Source organism: Cyprinus carpio, chromosome A4 (assembly GCF_018340385.1).
Source record: "Cyprinus carpio isolate SPL01 chromosome A4, ASM1834038v1, whole genome shotgun sequence".
In the NCBI taxonomy this organism is placed as follows: domain Eukaryota; kingdom Metazoa; phylum Chordata; class Actinopteri; order Cypriniformes; family Cyprinidae; genus Cyprinus; species Cyprinus carpio.
Window position 1 is genome coordinate 3,754,764 of NC_056575.1, and position 20,441 is coordinate 3,775,204.

Sequence of the window (20,441 nt, forward strand, 5' to 3'; positions counted from 1 at the left end):
TTAGAGCCACTAATTTGCTTTAAAAAGTATTTTAAAATGTCAATGACGTCATACGTTATACGTTCATTAGCAGAATGCTAGCGTGTTATGGGCAACAACCAACTCAACCTGTAAGAAATCGAAAGGACATAAGTACTCGTTCATTCAACTTTCGACCTATAACCCATGTTGAACTTGCAAAACCTACAATCAGATCTGAGATTTCTCAACGGCAATCGGTGGAAAGGGACAAATTTAGCCGTCTAGCCCCATAGACTCCCATTCATTTTGCACTCATGGCGATCGCCCCCAGGGGAACTCTGGTGGAACTGCAACCAAAAATTCGGTACAATAGGACTTAATAGGGAGTGGGAAGGCTCTCCGTAGACGGGCTCTGGTGTGGCCTAAAACACATAGACAGTAAAAGAAATGGACACAGCGACCCCATTGGAACTCATTGAGACAAGTGAAGCCCGTTTTTAGAGTCGATTTTTTAGCACTTCCGTTTCTGACGCGCAGACTCAAACTAAACTTGATGACGTCAGCAACCTGTCTGACAGATGTAAATCTTCTAGTAGCTGTGCGTGCAAACTGCCATCGTTAATCTTGCAGAGACGGAGAGCTTGAGCGGGGAGTTCTTTGGGCATGAGTGAGCAGGAGTAATTATTCTGATTAATTATTTTGTATAGTATTTTAAAAATGTAACGCCAGTACGCCATATCTCTTGACGTCTCCCCGATTGCCTGCGAGCTTCTCCTCCTGTCTGTACGGTAATTTCTCTACTGTGCGACAGAGAGTCGAGTGGTTATGACGCAATCGTTAGCCTATTTTTACAAAAACTGTTTCTACGGGGCCATAATGTAACATAGAAGGTAATGGAGCCCTTTATACATTGTCGTGTATCTTTAGAAATAAATAACGCTCGCATGGACAAATGGAGTCTTTTAAACGCCTCAGATGCAAAGTTATTCGCTGTCAAAGTGACGCCAAAATGAATGTGAGTCAATGGGATGCTAACGCAAGTGAAGTTCTGATACAAAAAGCCAACACCCTACCCACACAAATAGTGAATTTTTATTCACTTCGTGATACCTAAACATGCCTCAGCTAAGTAAATTAAATGTAGCATTATAGCTAATGGCTTACCCCGACATGTAGTGAATTTTTATTCACTTCGTGATAACTGATGTGAAGATCTGTTTGTGTCTGTGTGTACTCAAATGTATCAGAAAAGTGCAATTGATTTTCATATTAATTAAAAATAATATGAAGTTTAAAATAATACAAATATTTATATTAATCAGTTATAATAATATATCTAAATAATTACATGACGTTAAAGGCAAAGCTGCATTTAAATCCACAAACTCCCTGCAACCCCTCTTCTAAGCAGCAGGGGTCAGAAAGACACTTTTCAACCCATAATTCCCTTATGAGAATAAACATTTAAGTTAGGAGTAAAGCCTCTTGCTCGAGTCCACAACTGTGTCAAAGATGGAGACAGTTAGGGCCAATTCACATCAATCACCACAGAAACTGAACACGATTTTTATTTTTCAGATTGAGATTTATTGGATTGAATGATAATCAGGGGAAAAAAAATGAAAATGATGCTTCAATGGATATTTTTGGATGTGGAGGTGGAACTTTGAACAAAAGGTGACTGCTTCAACATAATTCAAACAAAATTAAAAACAATATTTTGAAACTAAACGATGCATTGCCCCAGTCTAACATCAACCACCTGATAAGAAAATACATTTACAGCTGTTTGGTGAGTGTGTATCTGACAAGTTCATAAAAGAACCAGCCTGGAGGCTTAATCTTAACACAGGCTTAATCTTTCAATCTTGCTACTCTTCTACAAGCGTCCTGACTGAAGTGCTGTGAGGTACAGTATTGTGACTGGGCAGGAACTTTATTTGAAAACAATAAAGGCGTTTCATTACACAAAGTAATATAATAGCTAGAAAACGAAGTCAGATAACAGTTATGTTAGATTTAACACAAATGAGGCGAGACCGTTCATGCAAATATCTGCAAGTAACTGCCAAGGCACTTCATGCATGAAAATAATTGACAGTGTAAATGTGAACAGAAAACAGACATGCAGCCACCATGAAAACACGTTCAATAATTCTGATATAGCAGCAACATTGAAATTAAGGTATGCATTAGCTCTTTTTTTCATTTTTCTTTTTCTTTTAGCAGCACTGGAACACAAGTTCAAACATTTACACAGAAATAAAGGAATGGGAAGAACACAAAATGAACAAAGATAAAATAGCACACAAACTCTCTCAAAACTTATATGTGTGAAAATTTAAAATAAAAATGAACTTTGTTTGAAAAACACTCATAACATCATTTGCATAGATGTGTTGGAATGGCACGTTGATGTCAGCACAACACATAATATATCTGAAGTAAACATCTCAAACATCTCAGACCTCCGAGTTACTTTTAGGTCCACTTCATATAAAGAGGACTCACTTGCGAAATCAATTGTTAAAAGTGCAAGAACAAATGAATACGTAGAAAGGAGAATAGCGTAATGTTTCAAAATATCTTTTTCCTATATATGAGAAAAGTTCAAGTAGATTTTGAGAACAGAAAATAAAATAAACTAATAAAATAAAGTGATTTAATGATGATAATTTGATGATGTCCTATCTATGCTGACATGAATTCAACACAACTAAAGTAAAACGCAACCAATCTTGGCATGTCAAACCTCAGCATTTCTATTGGAAGTTGACTGTTAGATCAGTTTTTGGTCTAAATTTATTGGTCTAAATTTAAAACTATAACCCGCAAGGCACAGCTAATATGGGAAACCAGCCCCAAAACAAAAATAATTTAAGAAAAACAATGCAAATAAAATAAAATAAAATAAAATAAAACCCTTTAGAATGATTCGCCCTCCTCTTGTATACCACGGATAACCAGCGAGAGGTGATATCTGAAAGTGCATTTGTATCATCTTTGCTAAGAAGGATTTTAAGACTCCCAAATGATTGAATCCCTCCAGCATTGTGAGTGTCTCTGCCCCACAAGTGATGGTGTTTAAACAGGTCAAAAGAGCGTGCAACTTCACACTTTTTCATTATAAACATTATAGAGCGTTCCAGAAACCACCTGCCTACAACCGTTCATATTTCAACCACGTGCAAAAACTTTCAATCTGCTATTCTTCGATTTGCCTCTTTCCTTCCTTCCCTACCTCACCCTTACTCCACCTTCACTACATACTTAGTGTCCATCTGAAACTGTCCTGCGTGCTCATGAAGCTGTGATGGTCACCATGCATGGATAGAAACAGTTTAACATATATTCATTTATGCTTATTGCATGCAATAACATTCACTGTAAATAATCCCTATACTAAGAGTTACTTGTATCTGAGAAGTAACTCTTCAGATCATTGTATTAATATCTCTAGGATAAGAAAATGAATCCCACTGAAAGGACTGATGCATCACTCTATCCATTCTGTAGAACAGCATTTTCATGGGATCACATGCTTCCTATATTGTATAAAAAATGGCCTCTGGGAATTACTAAGGAAATACAGATAAGATAAAAAGCATAATATTTTTAATAATAATAGGTATTATTATTATAATTATTAAATAACCACATAAATTACAATAATAATAATAATAATAATACAGTTGCATATGGTAGCCAAAACAGATGTGTGCTCTTTGTTAAGTAATATACAACATACTGCATTATTCAATCATGTTTTGAGGCCAATTCAATTAAATTTCAAGTATGTAAAACGCCACCGCCTGCGGATATGAGACGGCAGCAGCAGCTGTTTTGCTCCGTTATAAAATATCAAGCTTGCATTCATGTATTATGCGCGTATAACCATCTAATGAGGCTTTGAAATTCAATTTCCATACAGTAATATAATGATAACTGAATCTTTTGTAGGCTGAGGAGGTGGATAGGAACAGGAACCGACATCATAAGTTAACATCTCGGACATCTGTAGGGGTGCAGGACAGGTTTTGAGACTGCGTCCCTTTGTTGCTGGCTCTGCCCTCCTGTTGCTGTTGATTTTCTTTCAGGCTGTTGGTCAGTAACTGCTCGATCTGCTCTTAAAAAGATATAAAAAAGAAGAACCAAGGTAAGCACTATGCACACTAGCTTCAGCCTCAGATGGTACTCTTAAAAATAAATTAAAGTTCCTTCCAGCACTGCGTCCTGACATATACCATTTTTAAAAATAAATTAAAGTTCCTTCCAGTGTACCATTTTCTTTCTTAGAGTAAGGTTCTTCACCATCGATTCCAATAAAGAACCTTTAACATCCACGGAACCTTTCAAAGTTCTCTTAAGGTTAACCCTCTGGAGTCTAAGGGTATTTTTGGGGCCTGGAGAAGTTTTGTCATGCCCTGACATTTGTGCTTTTTTCAGTTTCTTATAAATATCTAAATGGCTAAAGTCTAATCTCACTGTAATCAGCACAAACTAGGCTATAATAATATGTGAGCAGCATGTATGTACATGATTGTGTTTTTGAGAAAAAAAATGTTATGCGTGGTTAGTGAAAAACTAAAAATGTTAAATCACTTGAAAAAGGCAATAAAACACATACAGAAAATTGGTTCCCAGGAATTTTGAGAACTGGAGCTTGTAGATTAGAATTTTTTTTCTAAATGATGTGAAAATCATCTTGTTTACTCACTTACAGAAAACAATATATTGATTTAAATTTTCTGAGGCTTTTTTGTTGGTAAAAGTCATATGCGAGTAGGCGTCAACTATCATAAATTCACACCTGAGAAGACAAAGGCCCTGCATAATGAGCTGCATAATGAGCCATTCAGTCAGCTGTGTCACTGAGAGGGATGAGTTACAAGAAAGAATGTGAGGACAAAATAAATCTATATAATTTTATGTTTGTAGTTTATTTAGAATATATTTAATTATCCCACAACATAATTTAATATTCACTTGTGAGTGCAGTTAAACAGTTTATTAGGAAAAATCAAAGCTGACTTTCAAACTGAATTTTTTGCATCACTTACTCCAGTCACACAATCCTTCAGAAATCCTTTTAACAATCTTATTTTCTACAAAAAAAAACATTTATTGTTATTATTATCATCATCATCATTATTATTATTATTATTATTATTATTATTATTATTATTAATGTTGAAAAGAGCTGAGAATATTTTTTTTTCAGGTTTTTTAGGGGGGATAAATTGAAAGAACAGCAATGATTGTTACATTTGTTACAGTTACATTTATTGTTACATTTTATTATTTACATCAAGCTTTTGAATGGTATAGTAGTGTATATTGTTTAATGAAACTTCATAATATTTCACTTGATTATACATTTAGTCAGGCATTATAGTTTGGAAAAAGTCTTTGGAAAAAGTCTAACTAGTAAAATGTTTACACGTTATGTGAAAACTAGTACAAGTATATAAATAAATAAAAAGAGACTTACTCATGAACTCTGCTGAATAAAGTGCTTCATTCTTTTTTCTGAGGAAATCCAAATCTCAAATCCTCAACCACATCACATCTTTTTGGGGTGAATTATGTCTTATTCCTCTAATCGCGAAGCAAACAGTAAAATAATAAAAACTTGAAGAACAGTCGCTCGCTGCGTTGTCTTCTGTTGTGTGGGCGTATTCAAAAGCCGCTCGCTTCAGTGAAACATTTAAATCTCAAAAGCGCGCTCGGCGCGGGGCGTGGTCGCATTAGAAGATAATGAAGGGAGACGTGAAAAACGGACATCGCGTTGTTTTCATATGGATTACTTTATCACAGAATATTTGTTTTCGGCAGCACTTGTTTAGTTTAAAAGTAGACACATCAAGCTTTCTATAGATATCTCTCTCATGTCTCTTCGTTGAGTATTCACTGAGTTACAGTTCATTTTTAATGACGCATTTGTATCTGAAGATCAGCGCAGACAAAGGCTGCAGACAGCACTCTTTGTTTGTTATCTTTATTTTATAAGTGCACAAAGTTTTTGTTGTTATTATGTCTGTATACAAAAAAAAAAGTAGACCCCTTTACAGATTCGATTGATGTATTGCACTTATCTGTACGATCAAAACTGAAAGTGTAATTTAAGTTCTTTTCGGGGTTATCAGGAGAAAATACCCCAAAACGCGTATACGCGTTAATCGACTCCATATCTAACATCTTTCTTTATTGGAATCGGAATCAGAAGGAGCTTCATTGCCATGTTTGCACATACAAGGAATTTGTTCTGGTGACAGAAGAGACAACCCACAGAAATTAAGAAATAAAGATATGTGAATAAAATACACACATTTACAAATATATGTTTCAGATAATCAAATTTAAATATTAGTCAAAGATAACACAAGTAAACACCATATGCAGTTTTTAAAGGAAGGTTTTTATTATTAAGGGAAAACAAAATCCAAAACTACATGGCCCTGTGTGAAAAAGTGTTTGCCCCCCTGTTAAAACTGTGGTTTATCACACCTGAGTTCAATTTCTCTGCCACACCCAGATCTGATTACTGCCACACCTGTTCACAATCAAGAAATCTCTTAAATAGGACCTGCCTGACAAAGTGAAGTAGACAGATGCTTGGCAGGAGTGGATTGGGGAGCTACTAGACATTCTCTTAGAATGGTATACAATGCATTAGTTAGATCAGCAATTGATTATTGTAGAATAGTATATGGATCAGCATCAACATCATTATTAAACAGGATAAAGGTGATTCAAAACAAAGCCCTTAGAATATGTTGTGGAGCGCTTAGATCCTCTCCTGAGACAGCGTTGCAGGTAGAAATGGGTGAAACTCCACTAGACATTCGTGAAATTCAACTTAAAATGGTATATTGGACTGGTATTAAAGGTCATTTTACAAATCATCCAGTAAAGAAAATATTGGAGAGCTGCTGGGAGTATGAGCAGACATATTTGAATAGCTTTGGCTGGACAGTAGGCAAGCAGGCTCAACAAATAATTATCAGTAATATCGATATTAGTCCCACGGTGACTCTGCCAGTATATCCACCTTGGCTTTTCTCTATGCCAACAGTTGATTTGCAAATATTGAATTTAATGAATGAAAACCAGAAATATGTTCCAAAAGAGACAATAGTGCAGCAGCATTTAGATAGTTATTACTTTCAGTATTTACAAATTTATACAGATGGTTCTAAAGACCCAGAAACTGGGCGTACAATTGCTGCCATGTATATTCCTCACTTTAAATATACATCTGCAAAAAGAACTGCTAATAATATATCAGTATGTGCAACAGAGATGATTGCTATTCAGATAGCTTTACAGTGGGTGGAAGAAATCCAACCAACAACAGTGGTACTCTGTTCAGATTCATATTCTGCACTCACAAGTATACTTACTCAAAAATCAGAATAAAGAAAAGATAACTTATTAGAAGTACTGAAAAGTTTTTACCAAATACGGCAACTGAGAATTATAGTCGAATTTCTGTGGGTGCCTGCTCATGTTGGAGTGGAAGGAAATGAGGAGGTAGACAAGATAGTGAAACAGGCTCTTAAGCACACAAAGATTGACATTCATGTACCCTTGAGTAAAACAGAAATAAAATGTTTAATAAAAATAGCTGTCAGAAAGAAATGGCAAGAGAGATGGGATAAAGGTAATAAAGGGCGAAGGGATGATACAGTTATATCTCGATTGAGAATTGGACACTCTGCTCTTAATAAATCACTCCAGATGATAGGAAGACATGAAACAGGTCAGTGTAATCATTGTGGACTTCCAGAAACTGAAGAACATGTGTTGATTAACCGTAGGGCATATGAAAGGGAAAGAATACAGCTAAAAGAGGAATTAAAAACTGCTGGCATTAATTCTATGTCATTACATAATATGTTAAACAGTTGTCATAAAGGTTATAAAGCTCTTATTAATTATTTGGAAAGAATAAATGTATATAATAAAATATAGGTAGAGGAAAGAATTTTTTTTTTTTTTTTTGAATTAGCGTTTCCCTTGATATCATCGCCTCACACTTCATCCCAGTAGGTGGCAGAATATGCAACAAAAGCTGGTTTGCCGACCGCCATAAGACATCAAAAGAAGAAGAAGAAGTGAAGTAGACCAAAAGATCCTCAAAAGCTAGACATCATGCAAAGATCCAAAGAAATTCAGAAACAAAGGAGAAAGAAAGTAATTGAGATCTTTCAGTCTGGAAAAGGTTATAAAGCCATTTCTAAAGCTTTGGGACTCCAGAGAACCACAGTGAGAGCCATTATTCACAAATGGCAAAAACATGGAACAGTGTAGAACCTTCCCAGGAGTGACCGGCTGACCAAAATTACCCCAAGAGCACAGCGATGACTCATTCCAAGATGTCACAAAAGACCCCACAACAACATCCAAAGAACTGCAGGCCTCACTTGCCTCAGTTAAGGTCAGTGTTCATGACTCCACCATAAGAAAGAGACTGGGCAAAAATGGGAGTTCCAAGAAGTTTCATTTTTGCCAGAAAACATCTGGATGATCCCCAAGACTTTTGGGAATATACTCTGTGGACTGACGAGACAAAAGTTGATCTTTTTGGAAGGTGTGTTTCCCATTACGTCTGGCGTAAAAGTAACACCGCATTTCAGAAAAAGAACATCATATCAACAGTAAAATAGCTGAATGGTAGTGTGATGGTCTGGGGCTGTTTTGCTGCTTCAGGACCTGGAAGACTTGCTGTGATAAATGGAGCCATGAATTCTGCTGTTTACCAAAAAATCCTGAAGGAGAATGTCCGGCCGTCTGTTTGTGACTTCAAGCTGAAGCAAACTTTGGTTCTGCAGCAGGACAATGATCCAAAACACACCAGCAAGTCCACCTCTGAATGGCTGAAGAAAAACAAATTGAAGACTTTGGAGTGGCCTAGTCAAAGTCCAGACCTGAATCCTATTGAGATGCTGTGGCATGACCTTAAAAAGTCAGTTCATGTTCGAAAACCCTCCAATGTGACTGAATTACAACAATTCTGCATAGATGAGTGCACCAAAATTCCTAAACGGCGCTGTCACAGACTCATTGCGCAAACACTTGATTGCAGTTGTTGCTGCTAAGGGTGGCCCAACCAGTTATTAGGTTTAGGGGGCAAACACTTTTTCACACAGGGCCATGTAGTAATTTTGTTTTCCCTTAATAAAAACTTAATTTAAAAATTGCACATTGTGTTTACTTGTGTTATCTTTAACTAATATTTAAATTTGTTTGATGATCTGAAACATTAAAGTGTGACAAACATGCAAAAAAATAAGAAATCAGAAAGGGGGCCAACACTTTTTCACACCACTGTATGTATATATTAACAGAAATAGACAATTTGTATGTACAGTTGTGGTATATACAGTAGATGGAATGATATACAGATTGAATCAGTGTGGTATATAGATGGACTCAATGGTTTCACGAAAAAACTTTAACATCCACGGAAACTTTCTGTTGCACAAAAGTGTCTTTGTAGTGGAATAAGGGTCTTTAGATTATTAAACTGTTCTTAACAAACAAGAGATGGTTAATTCTGGAAATGTTTACTAAAAGTTTTTGGGGGGAACCCAAAATAGTTATTTTATTGCATCGCTATAAAAGGTCCCCCATTTTGGAACCTTTATTTTTTATGAGACTCTGCACAAAAGATTTTCTAGATACTTCAATTATGCTGTTGTGCAATTACTTCAATGATTTGTCCATGATTATTGTGGTAACTGAACTGAAAAATGTGGGTGTAGGATTTACTTTGAAATATTGTCCCTCAGAAACTGCTAGTCAATTTCTCAATTAATTACAAAGAAATTGCAAGCAGCATTAAATTAAACATTACATTCTGAAGTAGAAAGACTGAAACAGTACTTTCTTTTACTTCAATAATCTTTGCTGTTTTTACAAATGTAAAAAAAATCATGCTAACAGTGTATTTCAGATTCACCCGCCCCTAAACACCACATAAAATGAAACAAACTGTTGTTTTTCTCATGTCGGTCAGACAGATTTTTTCCTGTCTAAGTGGGCAGTTCTTGGGCAAAATGAAGCTGCAAACTGGTTCAGACTTTACACCGATCGGCTATACAGGACTATATACACTCTTAAGATTGAAAGTTCTTTATTGGCATTGATGGTTCCAATAAAAACCATTAACATCCATAGAACCTTTAAAGGTTCTTTATTGCAGAAAATAAAAAAATCTTTTTTTTTTATAATGTTCTCCACATTAAGAAAAATTGTTCTTTTAACAACTGTTCACTGATTGGTTATTTGAGGAACCGAAAAAAACCCCTTTTGAAACCTTTATTTTTCATATAAAACATTGATTTCGGTCTCTGTCTCTTTCTGCAGAAATGTGGGCGGTCTGACAGAATGATCCCATATCAAACTCTCATCTTTTTCTCAGGATAATTAAATCCGGTTTTCTCCAAAGACCGAATGAGACGGCCACAACAGGCCCTGTTGTCCTGACAACTACAGAATGGTTGCTAACGGCAAGAACTGAAGGTGGAGAAAAAAACTTAACACATTACATTGAGGGGTGAGAAAAGAATGTGTTAAACATTATGAGTGCATATGAGGAGTTTAAATGGGGCGTTCACTCTCTGGTTTCAATTCAAAAAAGTTTTACTGTGAGACTTTCAAAACAGCCTGAAGCCAAGATGTGTACGTTTGTGTAAGAGCCTGAGTGTGTGTGTGTGTGTGTGTGTGTGTGTGTGTGTGTAACATTGCACTTTAATCCACAGATGTGGTTGAGAGGCCTGTGTCTCGCCACAAGTATGCAGCTCTGAAAACACACCACCATTGCTGCAGTAAACACACACAAACACTCATTCATAACACATTTCTCCATTTCCATACAGTCATGCATGAATGTCCGGCACACACACATGTCTGCTATGCCCACTGTTTGTCACATGCAAAATTGACTTCAAAACTCTGTTGAAAACTGACAATGCTAAACTATCATTTAATAAATGCAAGTTCTGAGTCTCTAAAACAGAGTTTCTCAAACAGGGGGCCTCAGCAAACTTGTGTTTTAAGTTATTAATCATTATTATTATTATTGTAGTATATTATTAATGTATTAAAATAATCGAAATCTAAATTAAAATGATAAAACAGATAAAAAGAATATGTAAATTGATATTTTTGTTTATTTGTTTTTTTTTGTTTTGTTTTTTAACCCTAACCCATTACTATTTTTTACTGATGAACATTAACCTTTTGAAACATCTGGAATCATTATCATGAGGGTTAACAAACTGAAACCATAAAAAAAATAGTTATATGAATAACTGAAATTAAAATGTTAACAAAGTAAAATTTTTATCTTAAATTTGAGTTTTAAATTTAACTTGATGTACTAAAATAATTACAACTAAAATACAAATTAATAAAAACTATATAGACATATTAAAAAAACTAATACATATGACAAAATTACATTTCTAAAACATTAATTAAAATTAAAATGAAAACAAAAAAATAAAAAATATTTTTTTCAAAAATCTGAATAAAAACAAAATAGTATTTCAATATTAAAACAGCATTGCTTGAAATAAAGCTTTTAATCAACAAATGCAGAGTTCGTACAGAAACTGCAAAATAAAATTCCAGGGGTCTCATTTATAAACATTGCGTACAAACAAAATAGGCATAGAAAATATGTACGGAATTTTCCACGCACATATCAGGATTTATAAAAAATAAACTTATGTCGTCTGGTTTGAAAAGGTCCAGTGATAATATCTTACTGTACATGCACAGCTGCACGGAGGTGTTGATGTCGTGTCAAGGCATCTCCACAACATTATGAAAAATACCACTGTATTTGAACGATACAACTTGAAGAAAATGGTAATTTGCATGTTTTTTTTTTGTTTCGTTTTTTAAAATAGGCTACTTTGTCAGTGACGCGCCGAGTCAGACAACTCTATTTACACTGCAATAAATATAGACTAAAAATAGCTAAAAGATGTTCACCTTATCAGCAAAACTGCATAAATTAAATTTTATTTGAATTGTTTCAAACAATTCAAATACCATTTGGCCAGTGGAAAAGAATGAGATCAACTCTATTCTAAAATATTTATCTGAGAACTATTTTAAACAACAAGAATACTGATTTTTATTTTTATTTATGCTAAAACATAAACTATGGATGATTTTTTTATAATAAAAATGGCATTTATACTCTGTATCTCATATTTCCTTGATGTCTTGTACCTTTAACAGTGTTAAATATAGCGTCATGTGGATGGGAATATGCATGTAAATGATATGCAAATGAGGTTATGCATAGTAAAACTAGGTGTTGTAAGCTCCATATATGGTGATTTCGGGGAGGAGACAAGGTGGAGATGCATATAGGCACATCTTCCACTAATTGAGATTTATAAAGGGATTATTGCGCAGGTTCTGGCGTACACATCGTTTTATAAATCTGAAAACTTTTGTGCGTACGCAAAATCTAGCTTTTGTGCATGCGTACACTTTTAGGATGAAATCTACGGAGAGTTTTAAAAATGAGACCCCAGGACTTTCAAGGACTTTAAGCACTACTTTTTTGGTTTTCAGGGACTAAAATCAGACATCTTACTTATCAAACTATTTTGTTATTATCTTTCAAATTCTAATAAACTAACAAAACAAAATGGTACAAATAAAGTGCAGCACAAAAGCATGCAATGACTGTGGCAACTTTAACATTTGAAAGGATATTATGGCAAAGTTATCGCTTTCATTATTCAAACTGATTTTTTTTTTTTTCAGAAATATGATTTCTTTTTCTGAAGAATGAAAGCTGTATCATACACTTGGGAAATTACGAGCTATATCACCACTTATCAACACTAGGGTGTGTAACAATACACTTAGCTCACAGGATATACAGATACTTGGTTCACTACAATGAGACAATATTTTAATACTATTTTTAAGATTTTTTTTAATGAAAAAATATTTGTCTTTTAAATCACACAAATCAAAACAATGCAGTTGTATTTTGAAATATTTTAACTAATCTAGGGCTCTAACTAATAATTGTTTTGGTAATCATGTAATCTACTGATTATTTTGACAAGTGAGTAATCTGATATTTTTTAGTAATACAAATAGACCCAAGTGAAAAACAGGCTTTAGTATGACTATTTATATGTAAACTAACAATAAGGCAATAATAATTGGTTCAAATAAAGTATCAAAACCAAGTTATTACATGGTTTTATTGAACAACCCTGATAAAAAAGGCCTACATAATGTAATATGCCTACACAAAATATGAACATAGCCAACTTAAGTATATTATGTATTATAACAAATACCTGCAGAGTGCACCAACGGCCTGGCCATGCTTCACTTTACTGCGTGATTCAAGGATGTTTAAATCCATGTAATTTTAATATTTGGCCACCTGCAAACTCAGAGCCAGGGTTTGAACTTTTATTTTGAAATCGCAAATTACAACAAATCGCATATTTAGAAATATGTTGATGAATTCTCCTGTGTTGGCACAGGTTTATTTATAAATGATTTACATTACAAATCTAGTGAGATAACATGCACTGTTTTCCTAGATGAACATTAAGCAACCCAAACTCACAGTATATGCAGAGGAAGAGTTTGTGTCCCGAGCTGCTGAGATGGAGATGCGCTCCGCACTTGTAAATGATAACTGTTTAATACAAAACAGTCAGACTTTATATGCGGTTTCAAATTAAACCCAAACGAACAGCACATGCAATAAAAGACCGAACAATATAATGCAAGCACTATCAAAGTTTTACCACAAACACAACTTATACGAATATCGCTTTTCACATCAAATAGTAATATCGCGAGATCTAGTGCACTGCTAAAAGCCAGGCGAAACGGCTCTGTATTAATATCAGACACGCTGCATCGTTAATTTTGCGTAAAAAGATTGTTTTTTCCAGGGAAAAAATAACACATTTCATATATACTGCCCTTTAAAAATTCAAATACTTTTCAAAGTACCTTCTCAAAAATATGGCTGTTTTCAAGGGTTTTCCAGGACTTAAATTTCAAAAAGTCAAATTCAAGTACTTCAAGCACCTTGTACGACCCTGCAAATTAGACCGTAGATGTGTCCCATCCCAACTTCCCTTTCCAATAGGAAATACATACAGAAGAAAAAAATGGGGTCATCAGGAAGCTGTTCTTTCATAAAATATCACAGAATGAATGGATTACTATGCAACTAAAGAAAAAAAACAAGGGCTAATGCTTGGTTAACCTACATCTTGAATGGTAATTTGCTATAAAATTACTGAGATTTTTTTTATAGTATGGAGAAGCTGGACACTTACCACCTCAGTGTGGGTGATTTTAGCCAGTAGCTCGGTCAGATTGTCCCCCCACAGATTTTGATTGCTCTGGTCAGGCTGGAGACCACATACTGCTGCCCCCACACATCCTGTAGCGATCATGGAAGGAGGGTACATGGTGAAGCTGTGATCTGAGGAAAAAACAAGCACACACACATCCCGAAACATCAGTGACCTGGTCAGTAAGATCCCTAGAACATTAGTCACCCGTAAAACACATCAAAACAACTTCCCAGGAAACAGCTGTGAGAATGGAATCTGATTGAGGAGTATTACTGCAACTTACATCTGTTTTGAATTCCACGAAAACCTGAACCTGACGTTCACATGCTCTCTGGTTTCAGACCTGTTTTAACATCGCTGCCTCCCTTAAATTGTCTTGCAGCTGTAAACGAAAAGAGAGGAGAGCCTGCCTTCTCCTCTCACTCCTCCTCAATTCCTCCCTCCCTTCTTACCTCAGAGGGCATTGAGGTTTCCAGGAACTACTCCCCCTCTTCATATGCCTTGAGATCCTGAGAACTGGCCCTCGGTTTTTAGTCGGGGAGGAAAGCCTCGGCTATTCTGTGCTGGAAGTCTTTTGTTACATCTGCTTTGTTGGTGTTAGCGTGGTACTTATTTCAGGATGCAACGGTCATCCTTGAATAAACACCCTACACTCGACTGACTGCCACAGTACAGCAGCTGTGCAGTAAACCAACATTCCTGACTTGAGAAAATTGTTAAAGGCACTGACAAAAACATTTGCAATAGCTCAAAAAAAGCTCCTCCATATTGGCTTGTGTTCAGGCCTCAGCCTCTTGAACAGATGCAGGGCCGCAGAAACACACACCCAGTTAAATATACAAAACTTTTATATAGACACAAATAACAAGGCAGACAGCATCACAACACATTCACATCATACATCTTTAGCACAGTACTGGCTATGTTTCAGATTATACAGACAAATTTCTGACGAATGCAGTCAGTGCACTGTCACTCATCCTACCTGTTGCACAGAGGGCGATGAAGGTTTGCGTGTGTTTGCGGATCAGCATCATTCTGTCTTCGGGAAAGGGTAGTTTGTGCAGGATGTGTTCAATAAAGTCAAGTGGGGTGATGGCAGCCAGGTTCCATTTCAATTTACTAAGAACCACCAACTCCCACTCCAACAGAGACAGAGAAAGACAGAAACAGAACAAGATATAATGAATATGAGTGGCAGGACCACACATAAACTCAAGTGACTATATTACCCACTATACTGGCTGATTGTGCAACCAATGAGATTTCTTGCTCAACATTTAAAGGGAACAAAAAAAGCTCATTATTAACAATTAGGTACTATTCAATATACTTCTTCAAAAAATCCCTGTAACATACTTTGGTTAAAATTTCTCAAAGGTCATGTAAAACAACACCCTTTTTACCTGGTCAAAAATATCTCTGGTCACAGTGACCTGTTTCGGTGCATGTCTCTTTAAATTATAATGAGCTACTGCTCACTCCACCCCTCTCTTCCTAGAGCGTGTCAACACAAGACATGAATTGCTGTCTTGGACTCCGTATATGGCTCGTATGTGGTCTTATTCAAATAGCTAGCTATCTACATAGAAACCGGCTGCAAAATGAAACAGATCGCCAGATGACACAGTTTCAGACTCAGAGCCCATAACAAACTGGTTGTGTGTTTAAGCTTTTCTGAGCTGGCAGACACACCAGAAACCTAACTAAATGCAAAAAAAGCTAAAAAAGCTAAAAAAGGGAAAATTTCATCTGATGTCCCCTTTAAATATTCAGGTTCTGTGTTCGCTGTAAACTGGTTCAACTAAAACCCTCCACCTCCACCAGCTCCACCTGTCTAGATCTTTTATGGAATTTATACATGTCTATTCATGCATGTGAACTGCTTTAGGATTTACTTAAACTCAGAAACTGTTAGTAAATTTCACAAATAATTACAAAGAAGTGACAAGTATTTTCTTGTAAAACAATAAACTTTGTTTTGTTTTTTTACAGTGAATGTGGACTTTACTGTTAAAAGTGTCTGCAAAAATATCAGACACTATTACAATCTGAAATCATCAATCCACTAGTGTTTGTCAATGATAATGCATTTGACTTCACTCCTGTCTATTTTATCGCCCCCTAGTGTTTCAAGTGTGCAAAGTGTGTCAATCTTGTGTGGCAAAAGCCCATTACATACCAAACTCACCAAACTAAAATGTTTAAAAATGCAAAGACATGTATTGCCTTATAAAACACAAGTCATCAGGATCTACTGACACTGACATTTAAAAATATCTAGGTTGTGTTTCTGTCACTCAACACTCAACTTGTGATTCTTCAAAACGGGTGAGAAATGAGTCAAGTTGCTCTTTAAATATGGATCTGTTTTACTCAAAGGGACATCACAGTTGTAAAATAAATGAGGTTATCATGTAAAGCTCCACCCCTTGTCTTTGATCTCCACCAACCAGATGCTGCATTCCATGCACACGCTCAACTTCCTTCCTTGCACGTGCCCAGCTGGCTTTGTTTCGCCTGCTGAAGCTACTTTCTGAGAAACCCGCAAGAACAGAGACACAAGGGGAAAACCGGCCCAAAGTGAGAAGCTCTACACCCTTATTGTGTGTGCTGGTAAAAGAAGAGAGACTGTGAGAAATTTGAAGTTAATGAAGACTCCGCCAAGAAGGGACAGTCCCTGGCAAGTGACACCAAATCACCAAGGTCAAGAGTCCTAAAGCCACCTCTTCCTGGAGGCTCCAGTCTGCAGATGCATCTGTTTCATACAAGAATCACCACTGCAATTTATAAGAAATCTTTTTGTTTTGACCCAGTTGGACCAATTGTCTTTCCTGTTCTCTCTCTCTTCTTCTGTCTTTAAACACACATAATATCCAAAAGCTCTAGAAATAATTTCGATTTAGATATTATCAGGGTTTTACCTGCTTATATGTGATAAGAATAGAGTGTATGATGTATGTAACAGTATCAAATCATCAAAACCTTTCTCAAGCTGGTCAACAGAGGCTAAAAATCAAAAGAGCATTTCATCACAGCTCAACCCAGAAGACAACATTAGGGGGCAAAGCAAGCTAAATTCACTTCCCCAATAGCTAAATTTCACAATAATAAAAATATGATGAATCAGCAGCTCACAAACCTAGGGCTATATATAATCTAAAATATACAATCTGAAGTCTGAATAATTACACAACAGATGGAAGACTTCTTGCTGTCATCAAGGCCATCAGCTCTTACCAGCAGTTGTTGAGATGTAATGGAGTTGTCTGTGTACATGCAGAGCTTCCTGGCCGACAGCGGTTGGCATGCTTTTAATTTTGAAGCCAGGAAGAGACACACGGCCCCTAAGAGCTGCAAATAACATTTTCTTGTAGGAACTGCAGCTAAAAATCTGTCCAGGTAGTTCATAGCCAAGGGAAAGACATCCTCTTCACATTTCTCCTCTTCACAAACCTACAGAGACATGGACAGAATTAATTCACAATTTAATAATAATTAGTATTCATTTAACATTTGTCTGTACTAGCTACATCTTTTTGTTGTTGTAGTTAGCTCAATGCTCTTAACCAGACATTTTTGTTCATATGGGGGGGGGGGGGTATGCTTTTCACCCCTTGAATTTATACCACGCATTTTGAAGGCTATATATGTAATTCTTTTTTTTATCTATAGCTACTTGGCCTATTTGCAGCTTGTAGAAAATGTGCTTACTGTTACTAAATCTTTTCATGAGAAAGAGGAACTTTCCAGCGGTAGAGATCTTCATTCATTTTAAGCAGGGTGTGCTGTTAAACCCAATGACGCCCACACATGATTTGTGTAGCTAATTTTTGCGAATTTTTGAAACTGCTTTGGTGATTCGTCACGTTAAGAAAAATATGATCTAACACTAAGTAATGTCAAAGACAGCATATAATATCATGTATATGTATCGCTCTAATGAAACTACATCCGTCAATTATTATGTCGCTTTGATGAACTGAAATTCATTTAAATCGACGGTTCTTAGCTGCACTTTCGCACCGAGCAACTCAAAGGCTGCGCCTGTTTCAAAAATTCGCAAAAATTACACAAATGTATAAAACCACTCATAAAACACATGTAAATAAAGCACAGACCCCCATCTGTCTAATAAAGCATGCATTAAAGAAAAATACTAAAGTGTTTTCTATTTAATGAACATTTATAGCATACATAATCGTGTGTGGGGGTTTCAACGTTGCATTTCCTGCTGATTTCTTGATCAAACTTTTCCTTTGCACATTGATTACACATAGCCTATATGCTATACGCATACAGGTGTGAACAAATGTTGTCTTGAGTATGACTGTCTGCACTGTAATAAAACGAATGCATGCCAAAGTCCAGCTATAGCCTACTTTAGTTAGGCTACTTGCCAACATATTCTACATTACAAGCAAACAGTTTTCAGAAATAAAATAGGAACTAACGTTACAAACCTCCAGCATCCACGTCGCGACCATCCGCCTCATAAAAGGCTGAATTTCCTTCTGGACACATTTAAAATAGGGTCCCTGCGGAACATATCTGTCCTCCACCGTTAAAAGACTTTGCAGTACTCTTTCATCGCAGAAGATGTTGGGATCTTTCTGAGCTCGCATGATTGCGTCCTTTTCCAAGCAAAAAAGTTCCATGTTTGGGCTTTTCTGGGTGTTGCTAACTAATATAACCACCTCACAGTGCCAGCTGCATGTGGCTGTGCCTATGCAAAAAGGACGTTTGTGTTGTTGCCTTAGGCATCAATAGAACTTTGCACTGTTAAAACTTTCAGTTTTTACATAACTGAGGCTGCAATCCCCGGCATGAGTCTTTCCTTCTGAACTACAGACACAGATAAAGCAGAACAACTCTTCTGACTGCATGAACACCCAAAAGCCAATTGTCAGTCCCTCCTCCTCCTCCTCAGTTCACGTTGCAAAAATGTTCAAATTGTCTCCTTCCTGCCCAGTCACATGCATGGCATTCTAGCCAATCCTCTACTCACACCCCTCAAAAATACATTTAGTGCACTTTTGAAACAAATCATGGACGGCGTAATTATAGATTTTTTACATGCAGACATAGCCTATACATGACACATGATACGATTTTTTTTTCTTTAGGTTATTATTTCCCCTCACGTGCAGATGCACATGTCCAGTAAACTTATTTTATTCTTTTACATGCATTCTTTTAAATGTCTCATCTGTAAATTTACTGAGTGCTGCATTTCATGCACAATTCAAGTGGATTATTTTTTACATTATTCACAACTGAAGCTTGTAATACATGGAATAAATGCATTGAAAGTCTCACTAAGCAGTTATTATTCCGGCACAGTGGAAATCCCCATAAAATATAGGACCTATTGTTTTTCACAAAAAGACAAGAATGTACAATAATGATAGTAGTGAACAACACAGCACACAAAAAGTTTCATGACACAAAGACAGAGCCTTCGAAAGGGGAAGTGACAAGTTGGGCTTGATGGGTTACATAACAGTGTCATACGAATAGCCAATAAGAAATCGAGAAAACAGCTTGAATTGACAACTTTTACAGGATATCAAAGACATTCCCATGCCCAAGATAAAAACATATAAATGATGCTTGCCTTCATCTAAAATGTCTGGTGATCCAGATAACAATCATTTTGTTAACTGCACCTGTCTGTCTGTCTTTCTCCATGAAGCAGATGTTGGTAAGTAAGAAATAACTGACAAATTAACCATGTGTTACAGCCCTGAGAGATGAAACCACAATTAAATGATCGGCTGCCTCCTGCCGACCCACAAACCAACACACATATTCATTAATTATTCGATCATAATAGTCTGTGATAGATGAAAGGCGATTGTGAAATAGTTCTTGAGTAACACCCCCATTATTTTAACGAAAAGCTAAAAAGCTGTCTTTTATGTTGATGTTTATGTTAGAGTTAGTATGAAATATGCTTTGTAAATGGAGCAGAACTTACAGTATCTCTGAAAAGAGCCATAATGGTGCCCAGATGCAAAGATAACAGACTGTTGTGTTGTCTGGCATATTCCATTCATGAAAAACACTGCCACACTGCTTGAAATTCCGGCTGTTTATAAGCACTGG

The 20,441-nt window shown here is 36.1% G+C and overlaps 1 pseudogene; it reads right to left on the minus strand.

Annotated features, from left to right (window-relative positions):
* Positions 1-1,525: 1,525 nt before the first annotated feature.
* Positions 1,526-19,326, minus strand: LOC109048185 (annotated as a pseudogene).
* Between the last annotated feature and the right edge of the window lie 1,115 nt (positions 19,327-20,441).